The sequence below is a fragment of the Pinus tabuliformis genome, chromosome 3_1, assembly GCF_031772625.1.
Source record: "Pinus tabuliformis cultivar Carrire ecotype Pingquan chromosome 3_1, CPIR1, whole genome shotgun sequence".
In the NCBI taxonomy this organism is placed as follows: Eukaryota; Viridiplantae; Streptophyta; class Pinopsida; order Pinales; family Pinaceae; genus Pinus; species Pinus tabuliformis.
This window is the reverse complement of record NC_142301.1, coordinates 430,849,479-430,870,707: the sequence shown is the minus strand read 5'-3', so window position 1 is coordinate 430,870,707 and position 21,229 is coordinate 430,849,479.

The window sequence follows — 21,229 nt, the reverse complement described above, 5'->3', positions numbered from 1 at the left end:
GGATTAAAATTTATCACAAAATCAAACAATATTCACAATCCAATCCTAAGGTATCTAAAAAGTAAAACAAACAATTAACACACGCTAAAAAATATAAGGATTCAAACCATGAAAACAAGCTTTTCAACATGAAATCACTAGTTGGTAGTGAAATCCAATGTCACAGAAATCAAAGTAAAGTGGTTGTAGATATGAGTTAGTGGAACCAGTTACACTGACAACCTTCTTAATGAGACAATTTGGTGCAAGTAACTTCACTTATTTCATCTCAAGCGAATATTACCCTCTAAAAAGACCAAGTGAGTCTAGTCAACGTCTGTTCCAGGGACAACAGGACCTTCCTTCTGTGGTCACCTCGGGTAATATCTGTAGGATTATGGTCACTAAGGTTACCAACTACAACAATTCTACCTGGGGGAATAGTCACAAATCAGACGCGCATGCAAGGGCAGAGTAACAAAGTTCAATCCCCTTGAAACCTCCTCAACATGGTTAATTGGAAGTTTACTTTATAGTGACCCCAAGTACCTTTCGGCACCATTGTAATGCATGTAAATCATTGTATCATAACCAATGAAGTGGGTATGATCACTTCACCAGGTCTAATATGATCTCGTGCTTGACTCCTTTATAACGGGAGCTTCGTAAAGAAAAATTGAAATAATTGCATTTATCTACCTATCGCAAGATTCTAGTGTTTGTTTGCAGATTTGGAAAGTTTACTCACTTCCCTATTCCAAAGCCCTACAACTTAATCTATTGTAGGTGGAAAATATCCCTAAGAATACAACTTTCTATATTGATTTTAATTAGCATTGATTTTAATAGTTGTTGTTACACAAAGGTAATGGATGTAAAAATTGATGAAATAATGACTTCACACAATCCTATTGCAATTGAAAATGATGATACAATATTTTGTTTCAATGAAAAACTATCTAGAGCAAGGAAAGAGTCTTTCACTTCTTCAACAGAAATATAAACAAAATCTATAAACCCCCTTATAACCCTTTTCTTAGAATGCAAATATGCAATTTCAAATCACCCATGTATTGAAAATAATTTCAAATTTTCACTTTTCCCAATAACATAAGCGAACAAGAAATCTCTCTTTTCATACAAGCACTCAAAAATTAAAAAAATGCAAAAGATATCAATAATGACTAAAAATGAATTTTATTTAATTGAATGTTATGAATTTACTTGAAGAAAAAGTACGATTCATGAACACTTTAGCAGCAGAAAGAAAAAAATTATTTTCCATTTCAGAACAAGTACAAGAAGTATTTTTCACAAACAATACCTAGTCTTGCAAATCATCAATTTTGACACACAAATCAAAATTTTGCAAAATAGCAAACTGGACTCAAAACCTTATGTAATCGACAGAAGAAAGATAGACAATCAAGACAACAAGACTAACAAACCTCTATTTTTATAAATCAACCATTGATAGGATAAGACATTACCCTAATTTGTAAGGAGAAGATAATCACAAGCAAAATTCTTCATAACATTCAGCCAAACTGACAATCACTCACATGAGGTTCAAACAAGTGTAAAACAACACAAAAAAATCAAAAGTTTGGATTTCAAGACGATAAAACTAAGTTTTTCAAAAGTTTCAGGCATGTGCGTAGGATTTGGACTAAACCAATGCGAATACGCTCTATTTCTAAAGGGAATATGCGCAGAAGTGCACAATGTGCCTAAAGTAAAAGTGTGCACGGTGGGGAAATTCAAGAAAAAATAAAAATAAATCAAATCCAACCCAAAATCAAAATTTGTAAGATTTTCAAACACTCTAAGAAGGCTTGTGCAGTAGGTTGAAAAGGTAAAATGAGGAAAATTAATGGATATTGAAATGATTCCCCAGTGGAGTCACCAATTTGTTATGTGGACAAATCCCTCTTGCGGACAAGAGTGATCTCCCTAGACTTCAAAGAAACCTAGTAACAAAAACAGAGGAACTTCTACCTTTCTCTAGACTCGGATTGAATGAAAGCAAATAAAATGATAGATGCCTCTTACCGATTTGAAAAAATGATTGATGAAGTCCCTCAAAGCTTTCAACCATTCACTCCTTGATGTTCTAGAAGTCCTCTCGTCGCTCCTAACAACTTATTCATACCATCGTGAAAGAAATATGCAAAGACCGAGACAAATAAGAGATCAAAGCATACATCATAATAAAAGAGATAAAATGAACTAATTAACCAATTATATATCATAAACTTATCAATATGCAACCAAAATCCATGTAGGTGATCAAGGAATCCTATAAATCAAATCAATGAAGATGTATATGAGAAAGAACAATTGCTTTTATATTCATAAAACTGGATAAAATCCTTACAACCATATAGCCTTGATGTTGCAAGTCCCTTCTACAATCTCCAACCCTCTCCCTTGCAATAAAAGCCTTCCAACCCGATCTCAACAGCATAAACCTACTTCCAAGAGTCCTCTCCCAATCCTCAGACCTATAGTAGCTTTATAGGCCAAGAATTGGAACTTATGGATCCATTCTCCAAGGGATGAGGTCCACTATTCATGGGATAGAGATTCCACAAAAGAAGGGGAGTTACTCCATGATGGGAGGGATCAGTACTAAATAGGAACTCATTTGAAGCTTGTTGGTTGGGATAGATGCTACCAACATTGCTTCTAGACTTTACTTTTTATTTTACATATTTCAAGTCATGTTTGCAGGTCATAGTGGAAGACAGTGCATACTTACACACGAACATTAATGGTCTTCTCTGTGTATGTGCGGAAATTGGCTAGGAAACTACAAATATAGCAAAAACTCAAGGTTTTGTAACATGGGATCTAGAAATTCCACTTTCTTTGGCATGATTTAGTTTGAAACTTTATAGGGGAATTCTCTGAGACACATTTGTGGACAACAAAAGATCCAAATCAATGGTCATTTACCTAGTGTGACAAAATTACATGTAACACTCACATTCTACAAGGATAATGGTCCTCATGTAGCTCTATTTCTCACATAAATGTAGTGTCTTCTAAGCCTGTGTACCACAAAAAAAATATTCCTTAGACATTCGAATTTTATTCCACAAATGAGCACTAAATTTTTTACTAAATGGTGGAGGATAGGTGCCAATATATAGTTGTTCCTGCATAAAAAAGGAAATGTATTTTGGGAAGGAAAACTTGTCTTTTGGAGGGCTGAATTAGCAACTTGGAGTGGCAAATGACACTTACAAAAATTAAAATTTTCTTCTTTTCACAAGGGTCACAAAGAACATGCCCTTTTACATTTACTTTTTCAAAACAAAGCATGAAGAACATGCTAAAAATAATAATATTTTTCACCATACCTAGTTACAATTCCAACACGAATTATGAACTAATCATAATGGGTTGAAGCATTTGTTTGGACAACCAAATTTAAATTCCAAATAAATTAGATGGCTAGAATTTTTGGCTAAATATGACTTTGAAATTAAGCACGTAAAGGGAAAAGAAAATAAATTGGTTGAGGCACTCAACAGAAGGGCACATCCCATGCATGCTACGACCATAAGTGTAAGTAAATCTGGTTTAAAATTTATAATTTTACAAGCTGAAAATTTATATCAATAATATATAAAAATAGAAAGAAACCTACAACAAGGTAATTTATAGCAAAAGTACAAGGATTACGAAATAGGAAAAGGTGCAATTCTTTCGTACAAGGGTAAGATTTATGTACCAAATTTATAGAGGCTTCGAAATCTAGTTTTAAATGAGATGCATAGAGCACCTTATGCAGGGAAACTAGGGTATCAAAAGATAATCTTAACGATCAAGAAATAATACTTTGTCTAGGTATGAAGAAATATGTGCCTGATTATATAGCCCGGTGATTGGAATGTTAGAATGTTAAGGCTGAACATAGTCACACTTTCCTGAATGGAAATGAGAAATTGTTTCTATCGATTTTATTATGATTTTTTCCAAAACTACAAGGCCACAAGATTCCATAATGGTTGTGGTGGATAAATTCACCAAGGTTTCCCAATTTATTCCAATGAATTCAACATACAAGGAAACCAATGTTACTATGATTTATATGAGGCAAATTTTCGGGCTACATGGTGTGCCCAAAGAAATTATCTCAAATAGCGATCCCAATTCTACATACAACTTCTGGACAATTTTATTCAAGGGATTTGGAACTAATTTTAATTTTGGCATGGCATACCATCCAGAATCAAATGGAAAAATAGAAAGAGTGGATCAAGTGATTAAGGATATGTTGAGGATGTATGTGATGGACAAACCATCGAAATGGGAAGACTACCAACATGGTGGAGCTTTCTTACAATAATTGGTACCAAGAATCTTTGAAGATGAGCCCATTTGAAGCCTTGTATGGCAAAAAATTTAATACACCCATGAGTTGGGATAATCTATTGGATAAGGAAATTATTGTTGTTACGGTGGATAAATCCCTCTTGCTGATAAGAGCGATATCCCTAGATCCTAAAGGAAACTAAAAACAAACAAACAATTGAATGACTCTTTCCCTAAGCTTATTTCATTCGAATTGTAAATACAAGAGTAGGAGAATAAGCCTCTTACCTATTTGTGAAATGCTTGATGAAGATCCCTTCTCTGTCTCGATGAAGCTTCCCAATGCTCAAAAAGACTTGCAATCACATACATAAAAGAGATCAAAGGCATATGCAATCATAACAATTCAAACAAGCTTAATCTAATGATCAAGGAGATTAGAAATTGAAATTATCTTACTGAATATCAAAAGAATCATAAATCATTCATCATTTCAATAAGACAATACAATGGGAAAAATGATTCATTTGTATTAATTCAAGGATAAATAAGAGCCTTACAACCTCTGCCTTGATGTCATGAGGTTCCTCCCAAATGCCTCTAAACCTCTCCTTAGCTGATAAGCCTTCCAATCTAAATCCAAAAACATAAGTGTATCTTTTCTGAACTTCCTAATCCCTCTATCCTCTAGTTAATTTATAGGCCAAGAGGAAGAAGTTTCAGATCCAAAACAGAAGGATGAGATCCTCTAATTGGGGAATTAGGGTTCCTTGATGAAAGGTAATTAGCTCAATGATATGAGGGGTATGGCTCGAATAGATATTACTTAAAAGCTTTCAGTTAGGATATATTCGACAAACAATGCTTCTGGAATTCTCTTTTTATTTGTAATTTTTTTTAATTTACTTGCATGGTCTATAGTGGAATATAGAGCACAGTTCTGCACAATTATCAGGGATATAAACTACAAATCCACAAAAACTTACTAGGAAAAGCACACAGTTCACATCTTCTTCAAGGGTTTTTGATTGTTTAAATTCTAAGGGAGTGTAACGGAACATGTTTATGGATAGCGAGAGATCCATTTTAACAGTCAAGTGTCATGGTGAAAAATGACATGTAACAGATTGCCCCCTAAAGTGTGAAGTATGAAAAATAAGTTTTTTAAAAATTGAAGTGATTTATCATGCCAAAGATTGGATCAGAGACAATGATTGGAAACATTCGAGAAACATTCAAGGATTACAATGCAATATATAATCATAATTAAGGTAGGCATTCCCATACTCAGAGTAAAACTAACTTAATGAACAAGTATTGAAAACCCAAAAATCATATCCATAATGGACACAACCATTAGTTATGAATTTGTCTACATAATCATGAATATATATCTCCTTGAAATCTCCATCTCTCAATCCGTAGTACGAAACTAACCATGTGAGTGGATATCTCGAAGTCAAACATGGTAGAAACCACTTGATTACCGGTCAATGATGTTAATCATTAACAAGCATGAGAGAAACCACCAATCATGACAATGGATCCCAAGGTAAACTCAGTACAATCTATAGAGTGTGAAAAGATGATCTAGGTTCTAACACTCATAGAGTTGTTTGATCGAAGGCCAATGATGAGAACCTATCATCGAAATTGAGAAACTTGTCATTAATGCATGCAAGATTCAAGGGACTGAAGGTTTCTAGGTCAACTTCCTAGATAATGAGTTGAAGTCGATAGGAATCGACCTATCGCGTGAAAGCCTACAACACAAAACACAATGTCAGGATTGAAGAATAGTTTGCAAGGAATGAATCATGGATTGTCGGCGTGATTGAAGGTTGAAATTTCCAAAGGAATATGAACTGAGGTTGAATTTATCTTGAACACATAACGACACGACAATTGACTTGGAAGCATTTGACTCAACGATAATACTCAAAACCAGCTGAATACTTTCAATGGGGTTCGATTAATTGTAAGACAAATGGATTTCCCAACCCAGACACAGTTGTGATGGAGTGTCGTGTCCAAGACAGACATGATGCCTTTATAATGAATGTAAAATGAATACCCTTCCCATTTTTACCCCACCATTACTAGCAAGTACATCTTTATTTTTTACAAGCTTAAGGAGGATAACATATGATTGTCCTGTAAGCTCATCCTTTGGATGAGTCCTCCGAAGTATTTTTAACAAACCTTAAGAAGGAGTGGTTTAGTCTTATTATGCTTAACGAGTCCTATACTGTTTAATTTTTAACAGGTCCAGTAAAGGGGTAACTCAATGTCGTTTTCATGTTTAAAGAGTATGAAAATACATGAAAAGAAAACTCATTTAGTTATTTTACCATAAAAATTTAACGAGCCCAAAGAAAGTAAAGCTCAGTGTTTTTCAGTTTTAGGAAGTCAGGATAAAAACATAGGTAAACTCCACAGTGTTCTTTTTCGTAAATTTATTCCCTAAAGCCAGAAAAAGGATAAAATAATGCAAGAGAGAACCCTATTGACCATGATTAATCAACGTATACCTTTTTCATAAATAGTATGGTTCAGTCCGTAAAATGGGTAAATTGATATTGAATAGACGATTTTTCATTTACTTTTACGAGTTCGAACAATCAAGTACTTGGTGATCTTTTCGTTTTTAAGGAGTCTAAAAAGGGTGTAAAGAGAACTCCTTGGTTTCGATTTTTCGTAAGTATTAATGTGTTCGAAAAAGTGATAGAAATATACTCATCTTAACGACTTTCAATTTAATTAATGAGCATGAAAATATGGAAAGAACTCGACATTTTCATGTACATTTTACGAGCATGAAAAGATAGCAAAAGAAGCTCGAGATTTCCATGAGTTTAATGAGACTAGAAAATAATAAGCGAAATGGACTCGAGATAGATTTCATTTTTACGCAAGCTTGAAATGGAGAAAATTGTGCTTGAGATAAGTTTTCATGCCCCCAACATAATGACTGCAAGGGCACATGCCCCCCAACTTCATTTCATTCACCTAATTAGACTAATGGTTACTAATAGGTGGATGAAATGAAGGTTCATTTATGAGATCAGATAAAAAACTCGACTCAATTAGGGGAGGATTTGTTTCATTTTTTTAATAAGCTTGACACATGAAAAGAACTATGCTCATGGGTACTATTTCATTTTTATGCGAGCTTGAAATGAAAATAACTATGCTCATAAGAACCTTTTTCATTCTTTTAGCAAGGTTGAAATAGTAGAATAACTATCCTCTTGGAAAGTTGTTTCATTTTTTAACGAGTTTAACATAGTAAAAGAACCGTCCTCATGCAATTGTTTCATTTTTGAATGAGTTTGACACAGTAAAATAACCATCCTCATCAATGGCTTGGATCATGGCTTCCATTTGGAAGAAAAACATGCCAAGGGACACCCCTTGATCATGGCTTCCAAAATTTCTTCATCAGATGGAAGAATAGTCCCCTAGAAGGAACACATGTCAATGGGGTAAATAGGGAGAATGAAATCGTATTCAAATACTCCCATTGATATTTTTTCCCATGTTAGCTACCGGATCTAAGTCAAAAGAAGTTGAGAAGACAATGAGAGGCTCGCTTGCATCGGTAATTGAAAACATGGGACAGGTTGCCACATAATTAACCTGTGACGGGGTAGGTACCACTTCCATATAAGGAACATTCAGGGGTGTCAGATGACTGGTAGTCGAAGCAGGATCAACATATGAAATCTAGTCAACCATCACAATGTTTCCATTGTGAGGGAAGGACATCACATGAAAGAGTGTCGATATGACAACTTTCATGGCATATACGTACTCTCGCCGAATGAGAAAATTTAAATCTAAGGGACCTTGGAATACCATAAGATCAATACAGACAGTTTTACCTTCCAAGGTAATAGGTAAGTTAGAAAGGATCCCTAAAGGTTCACTAATGGTTTTGTTAAAAACTAACAAATTCTGTGTAACAGACACAAGATGAGGGGAACCCAAAGATTCCAAGCAATTGAAGATAAAATACTCGCAGAAGAACCTTCATTTACATTTGTGCAACGCACATTCCTACCATAAGCCTTCACAATGATTTGGAAAGGGGTGGAAGAAGGAAGACGAGGTTCTGTCAGTCATCTCCAATCAAAAGAAATAACCTCATTACTTGGATGGGGTTCAAAAGCAACAGATGAAATGCCTGCATGTGTAGAAGAGTGTGAGGTAACGTGAAGAACCTAAGCGGTATGAAGTTCACTCTCTAAAGGAAGAGTGGGTAATGAACCTCTAAAATAGACATAAATTAAGGCCCATGCCTCTAATTTAAAACATAAATCACGGCCTATGACCATCCTTTAGTGCATTAAACCTCTCTTTTTGCATTAGATAATTTATTTTTAGCTTTAATATATTCATTAGGAAGGTTTATGAATAATTGAATATTTTTGCCTAATATTATTTATTTTTTTGTGGAATATTATGAGAATAGCGCCGACACATTGTGTGCCGCACATATAGTGCTGACACCTCTTAAGTTTGTACGAACCCCGGGTTGATAATTAAAGCCGGTAGCCTTGGGAGTTGCAGTATTCTTGTTGCAATACTGAGGCTCGTCACTTTTTGTCGCCATCGTCGGGGAGGTGTCAAAGTATGCATTATTTTCTTCCCTAGTCGATTCATTTATTTTTAATTTTTGCAAACACAAAAAAAAAAAAAAGAAAAAAAAAATATTTTCATTAAGCATATTTAATTTCAAAATTAGAAAATTGCATTACATTATAGTTGTCATTCAATCATAAAAACAAAAACAAAATTCTCCAACACCAAACCACCCCCCCATTTGATCACATGGTGCAATAAGAGCCATATCACCATTCACTTTTGCAGGTAGAAGAAGAAGATGGCGAAGAATGTAGAAGAAATTGATGGCAATGATGACAATGAGGAAGATCCTATCGGATTTCCCATTCAATATATTGATGGAAGTGTGCACATGAAGAACACCCCTCCATCTTTTCTTCCAAAATTTCATGATCTAAGGTTAGAGGATCCGGAAACCTTTCTCTTTGAATTTAAGATTGTTTGTAGATCTTATGGTTACTTGTTAAAAACTCAAAAATTGAGATTGTTTCCAGCAACATTGAAGGATAGAGTTCTTAAATGGTTCATGAGTTTAAGGACTAATTCAATAAGATCATGGAATGATATGCAAAAGATATTTGTAGAAAAATATAAAGATCATGATCTTAAAGAAGAAATATTTAGAATGAATCAAAGAGAAGATGAGAGTCTTGAGGATCTAATAGATAGATTCATGTACAATGTTAAGAGAGGAAAACTACATCATTTACGATCCAACACACTAAAAACCCTCTTACTTAGAACAATTAGGGATGAGTGGATTGATCTCCTTAATCTCATGATTAGAGGTGATGTATATCAATTTTCATTTGAGGAAATTTGTGCAACATGCAAACACATATCAAGAGGAAAAACAAGAGTAGGTAAATTAGCATCAAGATTGGTAAGTCAAGCTAAACTTGGAAATTTGTTTGATGATTTTAAAACAAAAATTCTTAGCAATCTAACAAAACAAGTAGAAATGTTAAGAATGCAAGATGAAGGAAAAGAAAATGTTGATATTTGTTTTTCAGAATCACATGATGTTAAAAATTGTCCGTCATTACCAAGGTTGAAGGAAATTCACCAAGAGGAAAATTGAGCAAGTCAATTGCCAATGCAGTAATGTTATGTAGCTCCAAGGGGACCATGGAAGCCTATTAGCTTGATATGATGCAAAATCCTAATTCGCAATTTCAAGCTTATGTACATCCACCTCAAAGTAATTGGAACACACCCTTTCCTTGGCAACATTGGCCTTCTCAACCCCAAAACCAATCTTGGAAACAAGGTTGGCAAGGAACTTGTGGGAACCATCCACAATATCCTCAGTATTTTCCTCAATATCCTCCATACCAAACTCAAGGTTATCCTTACCATTCACCTTCACCTTCACCACAACCCCGTCCACATCCATCTCAAATATCCACTCCCACTCAACTAGCTGTACCACCATTTCGAAACCCACACATTGAAGTAGCTCAGCCCACTTACAATGCTGAGGTACAAAACTTCCAAATATCTCCTCTTGAGCCCAATGGTATTCACCATAGCTCAGGAAGAGTATTGCAGAAAAGAGATTATTTTAATATCATTGAAGGGCCACATCCAAAAGAAGAAGATTCAAATAAGAAGACCACAGAACCATGGGCTGCAATTGATGAAGAGCATACTTCAAAATCATAGATCGAGAGAACTCCCTCATTGTTACCATAAAATCCTCCAGTCTTCAAGAGAAAAATCAGTAAAATGAGGAAGATTTAAAGGTCATGGCAGAAGAAGACGTGAAGAATGATCCAGATCAGCAAAAGGACCAAGGACATCACAACTATATTGAAATATGGCTCCAGACAGTCACTAAGTTGTAGCATCACTCTCTTCCTCAACTATGCTTGATCCTTTCAAAGTCAAATCATTTGGTCTCTGAAATCCAGGTACATGTCAAAGCATACATTTCAAGCGTCCACGTCATTATGTCTATCATCTTTATGTGCACGTGGCTCCATTGGAAGTATTCTTATACTTGAAAGTGATTTTGTTTTTCAAGTAGGGTAGGGTAGAGGAAAAAAAACAAAATGAAAAATAAGAGAAAAAAAATAAAAGCTAAGGTGAAAACCTCCTTGGAGGCGCCTTAGATTGGCTCATTGATTGAAAACCTCAATGAGGCGATCAATGGGTTGGAAAAAAAAAAAAAGAGAAAAAAGAAGAAGATACTAGGTGAAAGCCTCGTTTGAGACACCTAGGAAAACCTACTAGTTGAAAACCTCATTGAGGCAGCTAGTAGGCCTAGAAGAAAAAACATAAAAAAAAATAAAAGAATCATTGCTCCATGCATGCGTGTACTCTCCAAGATCTGCAAGCAACAAGAACAAGTTGGTACCAAAAGGAAAATTGATCAAGCCTAGTCAACAGAAGTCAAATTTTGACTTTCTCCTACTTCGCTCAAATGCTCCAACAAGGCCACAATCCATCACCCTCATCTATTTTCACCATCCACCCATCATTCTCAAGCTCCTACCACTCATTTTCCTTGTTGTCCTAAAAAACTACAGGATGCTTTGTTTTACTACAGGATACAAAAATACATAGAGCAAAAATTTGTTTTTGCCATAACTTGAAAACCATGCATCCATTTGCCAAGCTATTTTAGGGGGAGATGCATATGGATGATGGTAACATGCCCAAGCAATTTGAGCAAATTCTAGTGCCCGATTTCCAAGCAATCGGCCTCCATCGCCTTTAGCCATTTTTAATGTTTCTCAAGGTCCGTGCTTACATTGGCAAAAAATTTTATATGGGGAGCTGTATAATGATGATGGAAACATGCTCAAAAAGTTTCAACTCAATCCAGTCTACCGTTTGAGAGATATGGACAAAACAAGTTGATATCTTGTAAACCTACAGGATACAGAAAAACACCTACAAGATTGGCAGTGAGCATTTTTAAAGGAGATCCAGAGGTCAAAGAAGCTCCTCCAGAGCTTAGCAGTTGCATCAGGATCATTAGCATCACCATCCAACACCTTCACATCAACATCAACTCAGCAGCAGCATGCATGTCTCTCCAACAACCATTACGTAAGTACAGGTATGCAATATTCTTGACCTCTTCTCTTGAGCATATTATAGTTAGAAATTTGTTGTCAATGCATGAGAGATGAGGTTTTATAAGCTAAGTATGGGTTAGCAACCTCAGCTGCCTTCAACTAGTTGATTGCAGCTCACTCCTTCACTCATGCAATGTTGAAAAGTCAAATTATGAAGGGTGATGATATCAAGAAATGAGGACAACGGTTAAAAGAAGAATTTTTTGCAAAGGCCAAGGTCACCACAACATTCCAATCCCTCCATACACTTCATATTCACTATCTATTCATCATTCATCCATCCCATTTCATTCTTGAAAAAAAAAACAAAGAGAGAATCCTCTCCATTTTCATGAAATTTCCATTTGCAGGTCAGCAAGAAGGACAGTCAAAGAGAAAAGGAGGATCACAAAGAGACCCTTGTCACTCACATTTTTATTTTATCACTCATTACCATTCATTCCTCCACCATTTCTATCATTTTTTCCACTCCTTTACTTCAGTTTACAAAGGGACCGTGTTTTCTACAGGATGATCCTGTAGGAATTACAGTGACCCAAAAATCCTACAAAAGGTGTCTAAATGGTGGAACAAGGTAGCAGAAGGTTGATAAGGATATGGAAGACCTTGCTAAACAAGAAAAATATTCAAGAACTCATCTTGAATAAGGGCAAGAAAGCAAGCTAATGGTCTCAAGAAACAATGATTTTTCTTTCAACAAATATGTTTTTGGGCTTGTCCTTGCAGAGCTTACAACCAAGATTCTTAATGCACAAGAGAGAGGCCACTAGGGCCATGGATGAGGCAGAATGAGGTCACTAAGTTGCTCAGAGGATGAGCAACACTTTCAGTAGGGGAGTATGATGGGCCTCTAAATTAGACATAAATTAAGGCCCGTGTCTCTAATTTAAAACATAAATTAAGGCCTATGACCATCCTTCAGCACATTAAACCTCTATTTTTCATTAGATAATTTATTTTTAACTTTAATAAATAATAAGTCAACAAGATATTATGGAATTATGACACAAATTGTGGAACTCCAATGATTGAGAAAATTTACGAATGTGTTCCACTAATCAAGGGAGTAGATCCACTAATCAAGGGATTTCAGTGGGGAAAGCTTCCTCCATTCATGGGGAATTATTATTAATCATTTTGTATAAGTACCAAGTCGAATTTGCCTCTAGGGGGAGATTTTCATTAGTGTTATTATGGAGAGAGCTTGTATTCTTGCAGCTCCATTGTATTTTCTTGCAGGGATGTAATTCTATTGATGAAAATAATGAAGATTGGTGTCATGTTCAGCTTCTAAATCTTGTTCTCCTCCACAGGTCTCTGAGTTTGCTTGGGCTTGGCCATCCCAGGAACCTCAGAGTCCCTTTGTATCATTTTCTTTCCCTCTTTTCGTTGCTTATTCAAATGCATCTCTTGTTTTTATTTCTTTCTATTTCTGCATTTAGAATTAATGGTTTCTTGTTGTAGGATTGAGTTAAATGGTTGATGTAATTTCTTTTGAAGGATCACGAGCATTATTTCATCCTTTGAAAATCTTTGGAATTTCATAGGAATCATTGAGTTGCTTGTATTAGTCTTCTTATTCCCAAATCTAGATTGCAAGACCTCCTTTTTAGCAAAGAACAGTAAATTTCTCCTATTTTTTAGAGCAGGCTAATAAGCTTCAATCAACTTGATTCCACTTGCATTAGATCAAAAAAAAATCTTGTTCATAACGAATTTCCCCATTGCATTTGCACTTGATTTGGTTAGGCATTTTTTAGATTTACTAGCTCACTAGTTCTCGAATTTCTAGAGTAATGTTTTATAATTTTTTTTGCATGGGTTAACAGAGGTCTTTTGAGTGATTCCACTTGGAATGGGGACCTAAGACATACTAGTTAATAACAAAATTTTCCCCATCCAATTTGGATTTGATTTTCCTGGTCATTAAACCCTCACTAATTTCATCATTTCACAAGGAAACTTCTCTAAGATATTTGAGAAAATCCATCCATCTCCCAACTTTGGTTTTGAGTTCTGAGTGATCCTAGGAATTTTCCCACTCCATTCCACCCATCACACACGTTTCCTAAGCCTCCCATCACCTCCAACACCTCACATTTTTCTCTCAGTTGTATCATGTAGGTTCACTATAATTCCTACAAGATCATCCTGTAGGTTTCTAGTGCATCCTGTAGGTTTTCCTAAAATGGCCTGTTTTGAGGCCGAATTGAGAGAAAACCTCTAGGAAGTCACCAAAATCCTCCTAAGAGTCTCCCACACCATCCAACCATCTCCTAATCCTTCCATCAACCTCCAACATCCTTAATTCACCTGCCACATCACCAAAGGAAATTAGTTTACATACTTGATTTTGCATGAAAAGACAAAAAGACAAAAACAGATTTATTTCAATCCCTTTACTTGCACATTAATGATGTTTGATGTTTTTTGCTTCCATTCTTAGATAGTAGCATTTGGTTCATGATAATTTAGCATTATTTCAAAGCATAGTTTCTTGGCAGTTAATTAGGAAATGGTGTGATTTAGCATTGAATTTCCGTCTCTTTCCTTGTACTTTCTTTCTTGCAATAGATTAAGGCTCCATTTCGAACATTTCATTTTCTGCAATTAGTTTAGGATTTGACTTCAGTACATGCACTCCATTACATCATGACATTAAAGCAAGGACACATTGTGTGCCGCACATATAGTGCTGACACCTCTTAAGTTTGTACGAACACCGAGTTGATAATTAAAGTTGGTAGCCTTGGGAGTTGCAGCATTCTTGTTGTAATACTGAGGCTCATCAGTGGGATCGATCAAAGATGGAATCATTTCAACCACTTGATCAACAAATGGTCCATCAACCTTAGTGATACATGTTTCACTCTCCAATGGAAGATTGGGATTGATTGTACTTGGATTTAGATCAATCACTTTGTTAACTGACGGTAGGGGGGGTGGGGAAGTTTGCAGTAATTAATCGGAAGTTGTTGCTATGAAACAGTAAGTTTTTCCAACAATTTTGAGGCTTCATCCATGTGAGGGCAAAGGTGACTATGAACTCGCTCACTTGAATGCTTGATCTTTCTTGCTTGAACTCATGCTCACTTGTTGTAGATATGAATAGGCTTGATTGTTGTTTGAACATCACATTTTCTTTCTTTAGAGTTGAACTTGCTCGCTTGATGCTTGCTTCAACCAGTTTCAGGCTCGCTTGATGTTGTGAACTTTGCACTTGCTTGAACTCACTCTCTTGGTTGATCAAAAAAGGGTGTTAAATACTATCGAAAATGCACCTAAAACAAAACTCTTACAATGATTTGAATGACTCAGTTAAAAACAATGTATTCACTTGGTTTAATTGATTCCCTATAAATTCAAAGCTTGGGTGTCAGGTTCAACCAAGAATGCACCCTTACAATTCAACTCAATTTGAATTTGATTACAAGTTGACTTACAAAAAATAAATTTATTTACAAGCTATACAATGACTAATTGTCGTTGAATGTTGATGTAGAATTTGCCTTGGAATGCTTGAGTTTTCAGCTTCATTAACTTGATTTGTTTTGAGTGAATGATGTTGAATTTCTTGTTGATGTTGAATGTTGATGTTGCCAACTTCGATTATGTGTTGTAGTTGCACAAAAGCATGTGATTGTTTGTGCTTGATTGAATGCTCGTTGCAGCTTCTGAACTTCATTTGCTTTGATTAATGTGCTTGTTTCATTCACTTGCGTTAGACTTTGTGTGTGTGTTAGATAAGATAATTGTAGTGTCAAAACTAGACACAAAAATAAGCAACATCAAGAATCATGCACTACACAAGGTGTTCCTAAGATCCCCTTATTCAAATTTAGGCGAATCTAGGACGCATCAACACCACAAAAAAAATATGTCTTTATTAAATATTAGACTACATGATCCTTCAGCTTCTCAAGCAATGATAATGTCAAGCTCACAAACTTTGGAAGAAAATTGTCTTCGAAAAAGCTAGATATTCACTCACTCAATCTCTCTCAAAGTAAAATATTACTTCAAATTACAATAATGACTTTCTATTTTAAAAATGTTCCCTTATCACTCCAAATTTACAAAACACTTATCGCTCCAAAATTACAAAAAAAAAAAAAAATCACCCTATCACTCCACAAAAAAATCACACTTATACCTCCCATGCACCTTTTCACTCTATTAATAAACTTTAATAAAATAATTTAATTTCTTTTTAAACTCTCATTTAAAAGAATTTTTTGGAGTCCTTTTAATAAAGTGAATTAAACAATGAATTCAGGTTTATGGAATCACTTTAAAAGTGAATGAATCTTCCTTTTTCAAATGTCAAAGCACACTTAATTCATAAAGCGCACCTTAATTCAATGCATTCACTTGTCCTCCACGAAAGTACTCCTCCATGTTGGACATTTGTTGGGTCAATGCTGGCTCTTGCTCGCTGTTGTTGGTTTATGTGGGCACATCATAAATTATTGTCGTCTTGGACCAATCCAATAAGAAACTCATAACATATTATTACCTTCTTGAATCCCTGCATCGAATGTCCTTGAGCATCGATGATGTAACTTTAAAGGCGAATTAAAGTCCCAATAGCCTCGTTGACAGAAGAAAAGGGCAGCACAAAGCATGATGCGCAGATGATCGAACACACCAACACTCCCTGAAAGAGAGATGGGTATAAACATCGTTGGCAATGATTCAAGCCCATTTGTCATTTTATTAATGAGTTGACCAATATAATGAAACCACGAAGAACCCAGAGCTGGCATGGTCTTGAAGCTCATGACTTCACTCATTGCATTCTTATGGGTATCTGTGTATCAACACTACACTATTAGAAGCGACATCGAACACATGAATGCCCATTTTATTGTACCAGACTTAATTTTGTGGATCAAACGATGACAAAAAAAAACATAACAACTCTTCATCACATTCATCCAGTCACTGCTTCAGAGTCAACAATCACACAAAACGTAGTAGCGTCAATCCACTACAGAATCTATGATGCACAGCGAGCAAACAAATTTCAAAATATTCTGATGCAGCAGCTCCAGAGTCTTTTCAACGCTTTGTTTTCATTATAATTATGCCAACACATCTCTTTATTTGCAGGAGGATCTCTTCATATGCAGGAGGGTACTCTAACTGCGGGTTTCGTCAACAACGATAATCAACAATCAACAGATCTGTAGTTCTGGAACAACGGTTCAGGTTGAATGGTGGACATTCGATAATTTTAGTCACCAAGCCCTCAAATGCCGCAACTTCTTTCAAAATATCCACATAAAATCTTCGTGCTTGATCCACGCTAGTCACCAAGCAGCCTGCCACTAACATCTGCTATCCGTAAAACTCGTTGAGGGAATACAATGAAGTCTCACCAGCATCCATGGCCATCAAGTCGAATGATTAATTTTTTTCATGTGCTTCAAAAATGTATCAATAGAAGCACAAGTAGAAAGATCTTTTAGATGGCATACACTTCAACCATACGACCGGTTGAGGGCAGACAGATCCTCGTCGGCTCTTCATCTCTGGATAAATTGATAGTTGAGCCCTCTCCTCCACAAAAACAACAACATTTCGCTTCACACCAATTAATCCCTCACGACCTTGGCTCTGATACCACAATGAAGGATTTACAATAAACATACATTAAAATATCAGAGACATAAAAAACCAGATATAGCGAAAAATGCCTCAGCCTTACTATATTCCTCTCATAATTCCATGAACAAATAATGATAATAATACAAATAGATACATGAGGAAGTTTGTCTCAAGATAGTACGCCTATCTTGGACACTATGGTTGAGAAAATCTCTCAACCAAACACTAATCTAGGAGCCTAACTAGTTGGAGAGAATCTCTCAACCAACTAGGCCTAAACTGACTCCTAACCATGAGGAACAAACTCAATCTAGAAAGGTAAGATCAAATCCAACTTTCTTGATTTTAATTAATTTAATTATTTTGGACTTCGAATTGTTTCCATCGCATGAGAGTGAGGCTAACATGATTGACTACTTTCCTATCTTGATTCTTCTTCCCTTTTTTCTTCTTCTTTTTAGTCACCTGGTTACTAACATCAAGGCTTTTACCAAGCGAAGAGGAAGAAAGGCAGGAAGAAATGTTGGACGAAGAAGGTAAAGGGTCAACAATAGGTTGGTAATGTTGAGATGGTGAAATCGGTTGAGGTGAAAAACTCAGTTGAGATGGTACAATTGGAGTATTTTGAATTAAAGAAGTTGAGAAAAACCATATAGGTAAACTTATCATGAATCCTGAAAGTGACGTTGTAGCCATATAAGGAGGACCGACATTTGCAAAATCAGGGAAAGGATCAGGGTTCTCGTTAAAAGGGAGTTCTTTATCAGTGACTTCTGGCATTGTTGCCATTAGATTCAATCCAAATAAATTTTTATTATTAAAATTAATTAATATTCACAATCCACACCTAAGGTCTTGTAAAAAGTAAAAACAATCAAAACACACATTAAAAAAATCTAAGGATTCAAACCATCCAAACAAGATTTTCACAATGAAATCACTAGTTGATAATGAAATCCAACGTCACATAAATCAAAGTGAAAATTGGTTGTAGATATGAGTGAGTGGAACCAGTTACACTGACAACCTACTTAATGAAACAATTTTGTGCAAGTAACTTCATTTATGCCATCTCGAGCAAAGATTACCCTCCAAAAAATCCAAGTGAGTCTAGCCAACATTTGTTCTAGGTACACTAGAACCTTCCCTCTGTTGTCACCTTGGATAATAGCCCTAGGACTATGGTCACTAAGGTTACCAACTACAACAATTCTGCCTTGGGGGACAATCATAAATCGGACATACACGTAACGGCAGCGTAACAAATCTCAATCCCCTCGAAAGCTCTTCAACATGGTTAATTGGAAGTTTACTTTCAAGTGACCCCAAGTACCTTTCGACATTGTTGTAATATGTGAAAATCACTCTATCATAGCCAATGAAGTGGGTATGATCACTTCACTAGGTTTGACATGATCTCGTACTTAACTCATGTTAGAAGAGCTTCCTAGAGCGAAACTGAAATAATTGGATTTATCTCCCTATCGAGATATTCTAATGTTTGTCTACAGCTTTGGAAATTTCACTCACTTCCCTACTCCAAAGCCCTACAACCTAATCTACTGTAGGTGGAAAGAGCCCTAAACATATTAAAAATTATTGATGAATTTTATTAACGTTGTGCTATTAAATTGTTATTTACTCAAAGGGTAAATGGACATGAAATTTATGGTATTATGACTTGAATCAATACTCTAATGCATCAAATATGAAATTTTAATCTCTTCAATTCGATGAATTCTAGATAGAGTAAGTAAAGAGGTTCTTCTTTAAAATATTAACTCCAGAATGTACCACTTCTAATTTTTTAATGCAATTCAAAGCTCTAAGTTGCAAACCACACAATGTAATCTATGCACAATTTGTCTGAAAACTATGCAAATGTAATCTATGGACAATTTTTGTTCATGAAATGAGAATTCTAACCATGCAAATGTAATCTATGTAAGATAATTCTTCAAAACAAACACAAGATGATTCCAAATTAGTGAAAGAACAACAAGGCTATTTCCCTTCACTAATACAACTAAAGAACCAATCAAGTGTAAGTAAAGGAAATCGGGTGAAAAATCCTAAGATAAAAAATAATAACACTGAAAGGCGATTAACTCTCGGACACAATTATTATGAAACTAAGACAAGTCTTTGAGCAATGACCAATGAAAATAGAATTCAAAACACCCAATGAAGTCAATGTTTAAGGTGTAATTCTGATTATACCTTTAGTACTGGAATAAAAATGACTTATTTTTTCAATGTAGCACAAGAAGCACATCTCATCAAAAAATCAGACTTTAATGAGAGGAAAAGTTATTTTTTCAAAAATTCTTAGAGTATGTGCAGGCAGAAAATATAGTACAATGCATATATGCACATGTGCTAAAGGTAATTTGTGCAGATCTGCACTCTATTTCTAAACAGAAACCGCGTAGGTCGAGAAACTTAAAAGAAAAATAAAAAAATATCCAAACAAATCACAAAATCTGAAAGATCATTAACTTGTCAAGAATCAGATAAAGCTATCAAAAAGGTTCAAGAATAAAAAATAAGGAAATGGAAGAGAACATGTCGTTCCCCAGTATGGTCACCAATTTGTAACAGTAGATAAATCCCTCTTGATGATAAGAGTGATCTCCCTAGATCCTAAAGGAAACTAGAAACAAACAGAAAATTGAATGACTCTTTCACTAAGCTTATTTCATTTGAATTTTAAATACAAGAGTATGATAATAAGCCTCTTAACTATTTGCGAAATGCTTGATGAAGATACCTACTCTGTCTCGATGAAGCTTCCCATGCTCAAAAATACCTACAATCACAGACATAAAAGAGATCAAAGGCATATGCAATCATAACAATTCAAACAAGATTAATCTAATGATCAAGGAGATTAGAAATTGAGATTATCTTACTGAATATCAAAATAATCATAAACCATTCATCATTTCAATAAGAAAATACAATGGGAAAAATGATTCATTTGTATTAATTCAAGGATAAAGAAGAGCCTTACAACCTCTGCCTTGATGTCATGAGGTTCCTCCCAAATTCCTCTAAACCTCTCCTTAGTTGATAAGCCTTCCAATCTAAATCCAACAACATAAGTGTATATTTTTTGAACTTCCTAATCCCTCTATCCTCTAGTCAATTTATAGGCCAAGAGGAAAAAGTTTCAGATCCAAAAGAGAAGGATGAGATCCTCTAATTGGGGAATTAGGGTTCCTTGATGAAAGGGAATTAGCTCCATGACCTGAGCGGTATGGCTCGAATAGATATGACCTACAATCTCTTAGTTGGGATATATTTGACCAACAATGCTTCTGGAATTTGATTTTTATTTTTACTTCTCTTTGATTTACCTGCGCGGTCTATAGTGGAAGACAGTGCATGGTTATGCGTCGTTATCAAGGATATCAACTGTAAATGCATGGAAACTTAGTAGGAAAAGTGCGCAGGTCACACTCAACAAGTCATAAATCCATTTTACCCAAAATTCACATCTTCTTCAAGGGTTTTTTATTGTTTGACATCTAAGGGATTGTAATGGAACATGTTTATGGATGGCGAGAGATCCATTATAACAGTCAAGTGTCATGGTGAAAAAA